General features: G+C 42.4%; 1 long non-coding RNA gene across 1 annotated transcript; it reads left to right on the top strand.

Annotated features, from left to right (window-relative positions):
• The first annotated feature begins 7,250 nt into the window (after positions 1-7,250).
• Positions 7,251-10,020, top strand: LOC310710724. Its single transcript, XR_014528220.1, has 2 exons — positions 7,251-7,317; positions 9,506-10,020. It is a non-coding gene; the product is annotated as an uncharacterized lncRNA (long non-coding RNA).
• The last annotated feature ends 2,712 nt before the right edge of the window (positions 10,021-12,732 follow it).

Raw genomic sequence — 12,732 nt, 5'->3', positions numbered from 1 at the left:
AGGCATTGTTAGAAAAATTCCAGTCAAGCTTTTGAATAGGTTGTGGTAATGGCAATTGTTTTAATGAGAACTTGGCATTCCCAGCTGGAAATCTGCCTTTTGTTACCCAGTAACATTTGCTGGGCTGACGTGGATGGCTTCCAACCATCAGAGACCACTAAGGAAAACACCTGAAATAATTGCTCAGAGAGGTTCCCTCTGTCCATACATGAGAAAGGATCATCAGCTGATATGTGTGATGTCTTGAGAGTGCTTATTTCATTCCGCATTTTGAGGGAGACACTGCTTGTGGAAATTTGAGACTAGAAATTAAATAAAGCATCTAAGGTTTCAGTGTGTCCAAATTGGTCAAGGTTGGGATGAAGGATTTAGTTTTGCTTTGTTTCTGAAAGTGACTCAACATCCACCCGTGGGTTCCAGCTCACTGTTTGAGAAATACTGGGTTCAAGTGTTCTGGGAAGTTTACTATTTCCTTGAGACACCATAAGAAATGAATGGGGGGATGCACAGCATGTGCTGTTATCACTGATGAGGAATCATTAATGTCCTTCATAAGTAAGTAAAACAAAGCTTAGATGCAGACAGCTTTCACCAGGGGCAGATTTTAGTCTTTCAAACTTTCAAATTCGATATACCCCTGCCTCTCATTTTCCATTTTGCTCAATTCACTACAGTGGTACCTCGGGTTAAGAACTTAATTCGTTCCGGAGGTCCGTTCTTAACCCGAAACTGTTCTTAACCTGAAGCACCACTTTAGCTAATGGGGCCTCCTGCTGCTGCTGTGCCGCCGGAGCACGATTTCTGTTCTCATCCTGAAGCAAAGTTCTTAACCTGAAGCACTATTTCTGGGTTAGCGGAGTCTGTAACCTGAAGTGTATGTAACCCGAGGTACCACTGTAGGTCATAGTTGGGGCACCCTGCAGTGTCCCCCTCGACTTGGCACCCAGTGTGGGGCAACTGGTCTCAAGGTTCTAAATCTGCTTCTGCCTTCACCATTGGTAAGTTTAAAATGAATAAATTGTTAGTGACTATTTCATAAGCAGGCTAATGCATATAAACCAAGCAATGGAGAAATAATCCTTCACAAATTGGACTCAGCAGGAAAAGGAAGCCACACACTCTCATAATTCAAGTCGAGAGCAAGTTGTTTCATAACATTTAAATATGTTCAGTGTTTAGATGTGCAACTCAGGCAAGACAATGAGCAGAGCGAAGAGATTATTTATCCTGTGGGCCAGTTGTGCATGAAACTGACCAGAGAAAGTAATCTAATCAGACCTTATTAAACTGAATCTGCAATGCATACTCAATGCCCACAAGCATTGTCTGAGCTGGCCAGTAGTCTAATCCGACTTTAGGATGCTTGCCAGTGCCAGAGCCTTTTCACAGCAGCATCTACTGCTAAGTTTAACTGAATTATTCAAAATGTTCTTTTTATTAAGGGTGTGGGGGAGACACAATATGGATATCAAGGTCACATTACCCATGGAATTTCCACACACAGCAATGGTACATGTTTTATTTATCAAGGGATGAGATCTTGACTTCTGTGCCAAGAACAATACAATCTATAACCAGAGAACCAGAATTCTGCAATCACAATATATTGTGCAAAACAGAGTAACTGGTTTGATTTATTTCCATTGTGAAATATGGATTTGTGGGAACTTTTGGAAGGGACTAGGTTACAAAAGAGGAAGAGATGAATGGGTTTCGTGGCAGAGATCCTAAGACAGGTCAACAATACTGAAGAAGTATGACAAAAGGATGTGGAAAGGATGCAGTCACAATCCAGATCGGACTCTGGCTATTTACTTTTAAAAAGTCATTCAGGCAATTGTAGCATTTTTTTTTGTTTTTTAAGATACACATGTTTACTTGTTGGAATTTAAATTCGTTTTCTAAGAAATGTTACAATCACTTGAATGATTTTTAAAAAGTCAACAAATGAGGGGGGGGGGGACTAGTTCATGACACCATGGTTAATTGCAGACATCTAACTCAACTAACACTGTTCAATAACAAAAAATCTCCATATCTGCCAAGATGAAAGTCTCAGGCTGAGAAATACTTTTTATTTTCTTCCCTTTTCTCTGCCAAGATTTTCCTTGTCATCACCTATTAAATGTCCCAAATGTTGATTGATTTGGCCTGAAGTTTGATTGGTTCATGTTAGTGTCAATATGTTCAAGAAGAGGGCTCAGATAATGACCCTCAACATTTTCCATTTCCAGCACTTCCATTGAGCTACTGTTTAATTAAACATTGAGGAGGTAACTTATCCCATCCACATCTGGTTCCTAGGTTATGATTTTGCCCACTAAGCTCACCAATGGCAACTCCTGTTCTTAGAATGGATTAATCTCCTTTTCTGGCCGTTGGGAAACAGGGCTGTTGTGTGCTCCGGGACAGTTTAACATTATGCTAACTGACAAGTCGCTGCAGGATTGTACACTTCAAGTATCGTCTGCAGGATCAACAGAGGAATGTGCCCTGCCTATGACCCTGATGCATAATCTAGAACAGGGGCTGTCAAAAAAGTTCTGCATGATCTTGGATAAAGATCACAAGCTCTTCCAACTGGCAAGGACTCTGGGAACCGGAAGAAAAGGAGCTGAGACATTGCAACACGGCAAGCATGGCCAGTGGTAGTTTCATTTCTAGGCCCCCATTATGTAATTCTGCAAATCCAACTGTCTCCCAGGCTATGTTTAATTGATTGATTTGTTTGTTTTAAATATTTATACACTGCCTTTCTGGACAAAGTTCTCTCAAGGTTACGAACAATCATAAAAACATGAAAATTTAAATTACATTGCATAAAAAAAACTTTTAGAAACTATAAAACATACAGAAATAGGTAGCAATATTTTCAAACAGGATGCAGGCAGTAGCTCCAAAGAGATACATTTTTAAACCTTTTTAAAAATATCATGACTGAAAGGGCTGATCATATATCTTTCGGGAGGGAAGACTGCAGAGTGGGAACCAACGCTGCAAATACCATCTGTCCTGGACGCTTTAGTTGTGATTGGTTAAATGGCTATCTGTTATGGATGCTTTAGCTGAGATCCTGCATTGTAGTGGGTTAGACTGGATGACCCTTAGGGTCCCTTCCAACTCTACAGTTCTATGATTCTATGGCCCTGCTCATAGTGCTATCAATCTAAACCATCATAAAGGTGGTCTAATGGGCAGAATCTTCAATGTCTCTCCTAAAGCAGAGGCAGATTCATGCTGTCCTTTGAACAACTTGATCTCTATACCGTTAATGTCCTTTAATAATGACCTGATACAAAATGTAGCAGTTGTGTTTTTTCTCCAGGTGACTTTTCCCAGTCTCTCTCTGTGTGTGCATTTTTACTGATTTTTGGCATATTAAGGCTATCAGTCGCTATTAGCCACGATGGCTGTGCCTGTGCTCTGCCTCAATGGTTGACCCAGTGTAAGTGTACATGGCCTCCCACATGACCTGCAGTTTCATGACTTTAATAGACCAGCACGGGAAAGTCTCATATACAGTGGTACCTCTGGTTAAGAACGTAATTCGTTCCGGAGGTCCATTCTTAACCTGAAACTGTTCTAAACCTGAGGTACCACTTTAGCTAATGGAGCCTCCCACCTCCACCGTGCTGCCGCCGCGAAATTTCTGTTCTCATCCTGAAGCAAAGTTCTTAACCCGAGGTACTATTTCTGGGTTAGCGGAGTCTGTAACCTGAAGCATCTGTAACCCGAGGTACTACTGTATTAGTGATTTCTCACTGTTAATGTCTGGCAGGGACCCACTACTACTGAGAAATGATATTTTTGGCTTCCCTGTGATCCTCATCTTCTTAACTGTTTGTCTGAGGGCCAAACTAGCCTGGAGAAGAGGAGGTTAAGGGGTGATATGATAGCCATGTTCAAATATATAAAAGGATGTCACATAGAGGAGGGAGAAAGGTTGTTTTCTGCTGCTCCAGAGAAGCGGACACGGAGCAATGGATCCAAACTACAAGAAAGAAGATTTCACCTAAACATTAGGAAGAACTTCCTGACAGTAAGAGCTGTTCGACAGTGGAATTTGCTGCCAAGGAGGGTGGTGGAGTCTCCTACTTTGGAGGTCTTTAAGCAGAGGCTTGACAACCATATGTCAGGAGTGCTCTGATGGTGTTTCCTGCTTGGCAGGGGGTTGGACTCGATGGCCCTTGTGGTCTCTTCCAACTCTATGATTCTATGATTCTATGAACTACGGGAGAAAACAGAGACCCGTGATGAGATCTCCCATTGCTTTAAATGTTAGACAAGTGCAGCTATAGGAACACCTAGGAAGGGAAGAACCTGTCGATTTCTGCTCTCTCCGTTTCTCCAGAGTTAAACTCACATTTCTGCAGCAATTTGCAAATCTTCAAATATATATATACCGTATTTTTCGCCCCATAGGGCGCACGACCCCATAGGACGCACCTAGTTTTTTTTTGGGGGGGGAAATAAAGAAAAAAAAATATTTCCCCCCAGGCACGGGGCTGGCGTGGGGGAAGCCCGAGCTTCCCCCGACCCCAGCCCCCAGAACAGCCTGCTATCCGCAAGCCTAGGGAGCCCGGCAGGAAGTCGCGCTGGTCTCCCCAGGCTTGCGGAGAGCTGCGCGAAGCCCGGGCGCGCTCTTCAGCGCGCCCCAGGCTTCAGAACGCAGGCAGCTCTGCGCAACCCTCGGGAAACTGGTGCGACTTTGCACCGGGCTCCCTAGGGCTGCGCAGAGCTGCGCGAAGCCCGGGACTGTAGGCAGCTCTGTGCAACCCTCGGGAGGGTTGAGCAGAGCTTCCTGAAGCCTGGAGAGCGAGAGGGGTCGGTGCGCACCGACCCCTCTCGCTCTCCAGGTTTCAGCGAAAGCCTGCATTCGCCCCATAGGACGCACACACATTTCCCCTTCATTTTTGGAGGGGAAAAAGTGCATCCTATAGGGCGAAAAATACGGTGTGTGTGTGTGTGTGTGTGTGTATATATATTCTAGAAAATTCACCAGCATTATAGAGAGAATTTCCCCGAACAAACAGAATGTGTGCATTTCTAGGCACACTTTATTATGTACATTTTTTGTAAAGACTGGTTGGTTGGAGAACTGCATCACAAAATTTGGATGTGTCAAGTTCAAATGACGGATGTGTTTCAATCCTGATATTATTTTGGAAAGTGAAAATTTGATGGATTCGCTTTTAAATGCCAACCAAATTTATTTTTTTCTCCAAACCTAGGAATGCCTGATTCAGATGGCCTGTAGTGTTGAGGAAAATGAGAGTTAACTGTTTCTCCCGACATAAATGTAAGTTCCTAATTCACCCCTAGACTCTACCATGTCTAATGCAAATAGACACCTTACTCAACTATCCATTAGGCAGCTTCCTCCACTTTTCTCCATGAACAATGCCACAGTCACTAGGCTGCGAGTTCCAATTGGCCAGAGTCCCATTGGGACCTCCCTGCTAAATCTAAAACCTATTGTTATTGTTATCTTGGAGCTCTTCAGAGCACTCTAAGTGTTCTTTTACATGCCTGCAGGGAAGTGAGGAATCTTTACTGCTAAAGCACAAAGAAAGCTTTCTGTTTCAAAGTGTGAAGAAAGAATTTCAGACCGATGACTTGAAAGCAGTTAAAAAGAAAAAGAAAAAGTTGGTTTCCCAAAGAATTAGAATATTGACAAGCCTTGTCCTTCGTAACTATTCCAAATGTCTGGAATGCCCACCCAGAACAGCTACATGGTTCTATTTTTCTTCCTCAAATTGCTCTTGAAAACTCATGTTTGATCATGTTTGTGTCCTCTCTGCTTGTAATTTAATTAACAAAACTTGAAGAAGGAACAACAACACTAGTGGACAGTATAGTGGGGTGGTGGTGCTCACTTGACCTCCCAATAGCTGAGTTGCTGCTCCTTACCAGCAAGGAGAGTGAGGACGGTGAGCTGGTGGTGGGGTCACACAGCTTCATATGCACCATTGGAACAAATCTGACACATCTTCCAGTGCATTTGCCTAGCACTGACCTCCCTACTGTCTCACTCTCTCCCCTCTCTTTCCTGGTAAGCAGCAGTGACTCAGCTGTTGGGAGGTAAGGTGTGTGCTGCTGCCCCACCATGGCATCTGCTACTGGGCCACAAAGTAAGTGTAACATGCAGTTTGGCCCTGCCTGTGTGGGAAAAGCTATGGGAAAGGACAGTAGACTTAGCCTCTATACTACGCCAGTTCTCAGGAGGAGGCTGGGACTTTTAAGATCTTTTGGATCTTAAGAGCCAGCGTGGTGTAGTGGTTAAGAGTGGTAGACTCGTAATCTGTTGAACTGGGTTCGCTTCCCCGCTCTTCCACATGCAGCTGCTGGGTGACCTTGGGCTAGTCACACTTCTCTGAAGTCTCTCAGCCTCACTCACCTTACAGAGTGTTTGTTGTGGGGGAGGAAGGGAAAGGAGAATGTTAGCCGCTTTGAGACTCCTTTGGGTAGTGATAAAGCGGGATATCAAATCGAAACTCTTCTTCTTCTTCTTTGGATAGTAACAATCTAGACAAAGCTCTTCAAGCATATGAAAACATGGATTAAAAAAGATTTAAAATAGCACAGCATTGATAATTTGGGGCAGAAAATGCCAAATATATTATATTGTTACATTTTGACAGAGCAGACTAAAGCATTCCCATGTGGATGTCCTGCTCTCAGTTGACACAAAGGTATAATTGGCTGGTGCAGCAAAAATCTATTCTTTATTTGACGATAAATAAAACAATAGAGAGTGCTTGAATCATGGAGTAATGGTTGGTTTAATACCTCAGACAGTCAGAGCAAATGTATCCACACACCCACGACACAACTGCAATATTATTCTGTGGTTCCCAAATCACCACATCTGAACCAGGCTTAGAAACATTCTTAATTCTTTGGAGGGTAGGAAAGGTGAGGGATAATTTGTGAAGAGATTTCATGGAGGATATCTCTCCCCGGGGAACCCAATCCAGACGTCCTCCCACTCTTTCCTCTGCTGCTAAACTGTTTTAATAGAATAGGAAAGAGCAGATAAGGGAATGGGATTGTGGCATTGTCCTTGGCTGACTTAACAGGCTGGCGGAGGCTGAAACTGAGAAATTTCCCTTACTTCTCTGTACAGCCCAGAAGAGAGGAAGCTGAACGGGAGCTGAAGGTCCAGTGCCAGCCCTAGACATCTTCCCATCTGAAGCAAACAGTGCAAATGACACATCACGATTTGTAACTAGCGCTCAGTGATGGGAGCTGGAGAAAAGAAATGGTACCCTTTCTGGAATCTTTCAAAGTGACTGCTTCACAGTAAGTCTAGCGGAGGTGAGGAAAACTGGCTAAAGTGTAGAACCTTGTGAGTTGCAGCTTTTCTGAGGCCCCAAATAAATCTCAAATGGCCTGCTGCTATTGGCCAATCTGAATGCATTTGTGAGGTATCAGAAGTTCAGAGTCAACAATCCCACACATTGTGCTAAAGAGAAATATATGATAAAATTTTGTCTAGTGCCACAGGAAGTCAGCCACCGACGCTTTGTTTCAAAACAAGAAAGAGGTCAGCCTTGCATTTGGTTGTTATAGCCTGTCAAAATTTTTGAATGATGTTTGCGTGTGAATAGGAAGCAATATCGGGAAAAGTGGTGAACAAGCAGAATTTCCCTGCCCAAAAAACCAATAATAGAAATGCTGTCACTAGCAAATCAGCTCCCCAGCTCAGGGCAAAGTAAGCTGGGAATAGTACAACCTTCAAGTGACTATTTACCAATAATAGTAATGTGGGTGTGCCTTTGTGAAAGAAGCAGTCTTAAAGAGGGAAACAGTGTATTTCCCCTCAGGCACTCTACAGAATACATCAGACAGGCAACATCAGACAGGGACATGGGCACAAAATGTCTTCATAAAGAAAGAGAGGGCAGTGAGGAATCTTTCAGTGGGAAGATGAAGAGGAGAACCACTTGGCTGCTGAATGCAAAGCAATGATCGTGGAAGCATCCTGGCTATCAGAGGAAATGAAAGCAAATAGTGCAAAGGAAGCCTTTTAAGAATTTGTTTTCTAACTTAGAATAGTCCCTGCTTCTACTCCTAGTTTGTTCCATTTGATGTAGGATAGTAGTCCTATAACAATAGTTATAGACAAATCTGTCAATTCAGTTTTTTCTCATTTTCCAGTCTTAAGTTCAGCTTCCCCTTTTCCACCACATTTGGCAAACACTTTTTTTTAAAAAAAAACCCTGCATGAAAAATTCACACACACTTTTTGTGTGCATTTCTGTTTATACACATTTTTGCAAGCCATTTCTTCTAATATTGTGCACCCCCCCGCACTAATATACACATTTTGGTATACTCCCCTAAGATATCCCTTTCTTGTATGCATTTTTTAAAATCAGCATAGTACATTACAAAATTCAAGAAGTGTAAATCATGAAAGGGAGCTGTGTTCCGGTTCACATACAGGGGTACCTTAGGTTACAAACGCTTCGGGTTACAAACTCCGCTAACCCAGAAATAGTACCTTGGGTTGAGAACTTTACCTCAGGGTGAGAATGGAAATTGTGTGCCGGTGGCATGGTGGCAGCAGGAGGCCCCATTAGTGAAAGTGCACCTCAGGTTAAGAACAGTTTCAGGTTAAGAACGGACCTCCGGAACGAATTAAGTTCGTAACCTGAGGTATCACTGTATTGATGTGGAGAGTGTGAAATAATTTTGTATTAAAATGAGAACTGAATAATGTCTTCCTCATTTCTTCTCAATGGTGAGAATTTCTAAGCCTCACAGCTGTGTGTGTAGGTATATTCTTGGGAAGGGAGGAGTAAACCTCCACTGCTCACAAGCTGCGATCCTGATAATCCCTGCCCATGGATGCAATTATTCTAAGGAAAACACTATTCAGTGGTGGATGGTCTTGCACCGTGGCATATCTCCTCCAGGTGAGTTGCTGCTGCTTACCAGGAAGAGGAGGAGTGGGGAAGCAGTGAGGTCTGTGCAGTGCAAAAGCATCAGCAGTGCCAATCCGGTGCTCCTAATGGTGTGTTTGCCCTGCACCTTGGAGCACCAGATTGGCTCTGCTGATGCATTTGCACTGCACAGACCTCACTGCTTCCCCACACCTCTTCTTCCAGAGAGCAGCAGCAACTCACCTGCTGGGAAGTCAGGAAACTGTCTCTGTCCCACTACACAGTCTACGAATGATAATATACAGTCAGTGTAATGTGCAGTTTGACCTTCATAGGTCACTCTTCTAAATGAATCACTTTGCCACATCATTGCAATGTCCCAGAGAACTTTGTGATACTGGCACAACACATTTATCTACAGCACTAGGTTATCAAATTAATTGTTTTTTAATATTTATTTGCTTTTTAATTATTATTTTTCTATGTTTTTAGCAGTCCTTATTTTTATTTTAAGCAACCTCGAGTCCTGTCAGGGAAAAAGATGGAGTATAAATAAATACATCATCACCATCAAGGTAGTTTCTGCATTCAGTCCTTTCTCCCTTCTTTACTACTAGATATCAAGTGACAGACCAGGCCTTAAAGAAGTTCCATCTTGGGAAATAAGCTCAGGTGAAGCCAGAGAGGTCCTGGATGGCCTTAAGGAGTAGAAGTTTCACATTGTGCACTACGAAAGTAATGCTCCCAAAAACATGACTTCAGATTTATGGTATCTTGGAAGAGATTTCACTGAGCAAATTTCACAAATGCAGTGAGCAGAAAAGACAAGTCATTTTCAACCAGCACTGCATGTGGAGAGGTTGGAAAGTTTAAATGCATTAAATCTATGCCAGTGACAGAGGCAGCACAGGCAATTCTGTGAGAGGACAGTTTGCCAAAGAGCAGCCCAAGGGAATGTATCTAAAAATGGGCTCTGAAGTGCTTGACTCTAAATGGATTTCTCATTACCACACTGAAAAATTGAAAGCCTGGTCTGGTTTCCCCCCTGCCCCATTCTGCTCCTCCTCCAGCTGCAGAATCTTGTTAAATGGAAAGGAATGTCAGGACTGTGTCCCAATAAATATGGAACTCATTTCTGTCATTTTAAGTTATTTTGAACTGTCGTGTAGCATTGCATTTTTATATTGTGCTTTAACTGAGGTAATAATAATAATAATAATTTTTACTTGAACATACTCCACTATAGAAGTTATATTGACAGAAAGAATATTTCAAGCAATATTTCCATTTATTCAAGAAAAGCATAGAATACACAGTAAAGTCTCATTATATAGTAATGCTTACTCATCAATTAACTAAAAAAAGAAGCATCTGTCTGCAACAGCACTTTCACACCAGCTATCCTTAACCTGGGTCCCCAGGTAGTGTTGGACTACATCTCCCATCAGTCCCAGACAGCCTGGCCAATGGTCAGAGATGATGGGAGTTGGAGTCCAATGTCTGGGGGCATCAAGGCTCTTTCACAGTTTTTCAACTCATGAGAGTTTGTACAGGGAAAGCTCAAACCACCTGTGTATAGGAAGACATTGGAATGAAATTTGCAAAAGCGTTGCCATTTTAGTTTACTGCAGCATATAGATTGCCATCTTTCTCTCGTAACACTAGAATCAAAGTCAATCAACGGTATTTACTAGCAGCAGGTTCAGTATGGGAAAAGGAAATATAAGATGCTCCATAATAATTTGCTACTTTCCCCAGCATGTAATTGTTTCCTACTTATTTCTTATTTCTTACATAAACAGGGAGTGACACCCACTCCAAAACACACACACACAAACACCTTGTGATTTTATAGAAGTGTGGTTGATAAGGAACAATCCACAGATCTGAGAGGAAGAAAGGAAAATAGTTTGTGCAAGTGAGCACGGGTTGAGGACAACGGAGGACAATGAAAAGTAAATGGAAATATGAAAAACTGCTATTGAGTTGTGTAATTGAGTGGCACATGCACAGGCTTGCTTCTTTATATTGTTTAGGTTGAGGCTGAATTGGTTCATGTTATCTAGAGGCAGAGAGTATGCAGTTCCCCAAGCCCCAGTGCACATCTTGAATTATTTCTTCCCATTCCTTGATTTGCAATGCTATTCAGCCTTCCTGTTCACATTTTATGATTAAATCATAATGTTTAAATGGAGTGTCGGGGGGGGGGAGTAGGGAATCTGGGAGACTAAGTGTGTGGGGGTTGACTTATATGGCAAACTGCTGTGTGTGTGCATGTGTGTGTGCTTGTGCAGTGTTAGTAATGTTTATCCTTTCTGATCTCAAAATAACTCTCCTTAGTTATGAGTAAAAAGTGTGTTCTGCTATCTTCTTCTTCTTTGGCGATCACTCGTAGCCGAGTAAGATTGTCTTCCATGAACATGGTCTTAACAGTGAGTCCATAAGTGACTGTGGAAGCCAATTCTGTATCCACATGGCCTTCCACAGTGAGGACATAGGTTTCCAGGTGGGAGTTGATCACAGTGAGGGTTTGCCAAGTGTGCCTTCCTCTTAGCATGTTTCTGCCTTTTGTCCTGAGTTTGAGCATCTTCAAAGTCCATGACACCTTTGATAAAGGCTGTTCTCCAATTGGAGCACTTGCAAGCCAGTGTTTCCCAATTGTTGGTGTTTATACTACCTTTTTTTTTTAGATTTGCCCTGAGAGAGTCTTTAAACCTCTTTTGTTGACCACCAGCATTACACTTTCCATTTTTAAGTTCAGGATAGAGTAGTTGTTTTGGAAGATGATAATCAGGCATCAGCACAACATGACTAGTCCAACAAAGTTGATGTTGAAGAATCATTGCTTCGACACTGGTGATCTTTGCTTCTTTCAGTACACTGGCATTAGTTTGCCTGTCTTTCCAAGTGATGTGTAAAAAAATTCAGAGACACCGTTGATGTAATCTTTTGAGGAGCTGGAGATGGTCCATGTTTCACAAGCATACAGTAAGGTTGGTAGTGCAATAGCTTTGTAAACAAGTGTTTTGGTTTCCCTGCAAATGTCCTGGTCCTTGAAGTGCAATCACAAGAAAGCCACACTTGCAGAGATCAGGCAATGCTGGATTTCGGCATCAATGTTGGCCCTTGTGGAAAGAAACTGCCCAGGTAGGAGAAGTGATTGACACTTTCCAGTGGTTGTTTTGTGCTTGTTGGTGCATTACTTTGATTTTGAGGATGCTGAGCGATAGGCCAAGCTTCTCGTAAGCTTCTGTGAAGATATTTAGGATGGTTTGGAGGTCATCCTCTGAGTGTGCACACACTACGTTGTCATCAGCATACTGAAGCTCTATGACGGAAGTTATGGTAACCTTACTCTTTAATTTGAGAATAAAAAAGTTTCTTCCAGTAGCACCTTAAAGACCAACTAAGTTTGTTCTTGGTATGAGCTTTCGTGTGCATGCATCTGAAGAAGTGTGCATGCACACGAAAGCTCATACCAAGAACTAACTTAGTTGGTCTTTAAGGTGCTACTGGAAGGAACTTTTTTATTTTGACTATGGCAGACCAACACGGCTACCTATCTGTAACTTTAATTTCAGCCTACTCAGATGAAAGAGCTTTCCATCTGTTTGATATATGATTTCTACTCCAATGGGGACTTTCCCTTTGGCAAAGTGTAGGATCATGGCAATGAAAATAATAAATAGAGTTGGGGCGATAACACAACTCTGTTTAACACCTGATCCCACTGTGAATGATTCACTTTGAGAGCCATTGTTATCTGAGATTGTTGCTGTCATATTATAATGGAGGAGCCGAAGGATGTTCACAAATTTACCTGGGCAGAACTATAAACATGGAC

This window comes from Podarcis liolepis (assembly GCF_965112155.1).
Source record: "Podarcis liolepis genome assembly, chromosome: 1".
In the NCBI taxonomy this organism is placed as follows: Eukaryota; Metazoa; Chordata; class Lepidosauria; order Squamata; family Lacertidae; genus Podarcis; species Podarcis liolepis.
Note: the sequence above shows the minus strand (reverse complement) of the source record. Positions and strands in the feature narration are given on the sequence as shown.